The sequence below is a fragment of the Felis catus genome, chromosome A1, assembly GCF_018350175.1.
Source record: "Felis catus isolate Fca126 chromosome A1, F.catus_Fca126_mat1.0, whole genome shotgun sequence".
NCBI lineage: Eukaryota > Metazoa > Chordata > Mammalia > Carnivora > Felidae > Felis > Felis catus.
The window spans coordinates 231,069,011-231,071,692 of NC_058368.1; the positions used below are offsets into that span (position 1 = coordinate 231,069,011).

The 2,682-nt window shown below is 55.7% G+C and overlaps 1 long non-coding RNA gene across 1 annotated transcript; it reads left to right on the forward strand.

Annotated features, from left to right (window-relative positions):
- The first annotated feature begins 385 nt into the window (after nucleotides 1–385).
- Nucleotides 386–2,186, forward strand: LOC111556225. The gene is made up of 2 exons (XR_890834.4): nucleotides 386–988; nucleotides 2,075–2,186. It is a non-coding gene; the product is annotated as an uncharacterized LOC111556225 (long non-coding RNA).
- Nucleotides 2,187–2,682: the final 496 nt, after the last annotated feature.

Here is a 2,682-nt window from a genome sequence, read left to right on the forward strand (position 1 = left end):
TCTTGGTTCATGGGATCGAGCCCCACATCGGGCTCTGGGCTGAGAGTGGACCTCGCTTGGGATTCTCCCTGTCTCCTCTCTCTGCCCCTCTCCTGGTCATGCTTTCTCTCTCTCTCTCTCTCTCTCTCTCTCTCTCTCTCAAAATAAATAAACTTAAAAAAATAGCATATAATTTCTCTCAAATCATACTGGCAAAGGCAGATCAGACTGACGGCACTTGGCACTGACATTAGCAGTCCCCAAACGTCCCAGCCAGAGGGACTTAGGCGTGCTGGCCACACCGTAAAGGGTTAGCTCAGCAGACGTGGGTTGCTCAAACCCCAAGCGTGGCCCTTGATTGGCTCCTGGGACGTGACCTCTGAGCCCCTGGAGAATCCTTCCCGACAACAGCAACTTTGCGTGTCTGAGCGTTTGGGCCATGCCACATGGTTTATGCTGGCCACAGGATTTATGGTGAGCACCTGCTTCCTGTACGTCTGAGGCTCTATCACATGCTGTATCAGGCTGCAGAGTTTGGGCATTTTGCCTAAAGCCAAAACGGCCTGGAAGCCTTCAGGAGCCACTTAGAAGTCATTTTCTTCTTGTCGTGGGCTGAACTGTGTCCTTTGGAAATTCATACTCTGCAGCTGTGACCCACAAGGTGACTGTGTTTGGAGATGGGGCCTGTAAGGAGACAACTGAGATTAAATGAGGCCCGACGGTAGACCCCTGACCCAGCATGACTGGGGTTCTTGTAGAAAGACAAAGAGACCCCAGGGATGCCCATGCCCAGAGCCAAGGCCATGTGAGGACACAGTGAGAAGGAGCCATCCACAAGGCAAGGGCCTCTGGAGAAACCAGCCTCCCCAACACCTTGATCTTGGACTTCCAACCTCCAGAACTGTGAGAGAATTAACTTCGGTTGTTGAAGCCCCCAGTCTGCGGTATGCTGTTATAGCCGCCCTAATGTACCTCTGGATCTGATAAAAAAAAAAAGGACTGTTCTCAGGTATTTACTTGGCCCCAGAGCCCCACTCTTCTTCTTCTTCTTTTTTTTAATGTTCATTTATTTTGAGAGAGAGAGTGTGTGTGTGGGAGCAGGGGAGGGGCTGAGAGAGAGGGAGGGACAGAGGATGCAGAGTGGGCTCCGGGATGACAGCAGTGAGCCCGATGTGGGGCTCCAACTCACGAACCTCGAGATTATGGCCTGAGCCGAAGTCGGACACTTAAGCGATTGAACCCCCAGGCGCCCCCACTCTTCCCTCTGATTCTGCTCCCTGGGGATCCCGAAGAGCTGGCTTTGCAGAGGTGCTGGCAATAGTGAGTGACATCACAGCCACCGCCCTCCCAGCTTCCTGTCGCACAGGAAGGCCGTTTCTCTGGGAGCAGGATTGTGGAAGAGGCCTTCCTGCCCAGGCTCCTGCTCTTCTGGAGGGTAGACAGGGCTGGGGGTGAGGGGACGGTCACAGCCGGGATTAGGATGTTACCTCCAGATGTGAGCACACAGGGACAGCCTGCTTCCCCGTGACCCCAGCCCGGCCTGGGCTCCTCTGACCTGCCCAGAGGAGCCTGTCCACCACCCCCCCACCCCCCTGCCGATGGTGTCCACCGCCATCCCCCCTTCTGGGGACCCTGAGCCCCAGACCCTCCCCAGCCTCTGGGGCCTGGGGTCCTGCTACATCTGGAGTGGACCCGGGCACTGGGAGGTGCGGTGGGGTCCTGGGGAACAAGTCCCTGCTCCGGGTGGGCGGGGCAGAGGGATGTGCGAACTTGGGTCCAGCGTCTCTGCACTTCCCTTCCTCCGGTGCGGGCTCAGGGCTCATGCAGGAGGCTCTGTGGTTTCCCCTCCCCCGATCCAGCCTTCACCTCCACCCGCCCTCGGTTCCAGGGCGTACCGCGTGCGGTGGTGAGGCTATTCCAGGAGGAGCAGGGGGGCGGCCCTCACAAGACACGGCGCGCCCCCCGGGATGTTCCCAGGGGCAAGACGGGCGGCACAGAAAGTGCTCCAACGGGTTAGCTCGGATTTCATGATTGGTCGTGTTATTATCTAATTATGTGCGTTAACGATGGCTACCATCACCTTTTTATTCCACAGGTACTTGGTGCCCGGCCCGGCCCGGGCTCTGTGCAAGGTCAACTACCGAGTTCTGCTGATGAGGCCAAAACAAGTCATGGATTCGATTAAAAGCAAAAACAAAAACACTGCATTGGGTGCCTGGGTGGCTCAGTCAGTTAAGCATCTGACTTGATTTCGGCTCAGGTCATGATCTCACGGTTCGTGAATTCAAGCCCCGTGTGGGGCTCCGTGTTGACAGGGCAGAGCCTGCTCGGGATTTTCTCTCTCTCTGTCTCTGCCCGTCCCCTGCTCGCTCTCTCGCTCTCTCTCAAAGACAACAACTGTATTACCATAAAGCACAGGACCTTACACAATTAAGATGACCGAGAAAAGACTCTTGGGAACTAGCTGGTCCAGGAACACGGCAGGGAGGGACCTCTTCGAATCTCTCACTCAGGGAGGCCTCTTTCTGAGCCCAGACTGCAGAGGAAATGCTTGCCAAGGTCCCTTCTGGCTTCCACAGGCTCAGCTTGTGCTTTCAGAGCAAAAGTCCCGCTGCCCCGGGGACAGTGTGATGCAATCCTCTCTTTGCTTTCTGTTTATAATTTCTGTGAAACAGAGACGTAATTACGTCTTGCACTTTGGTT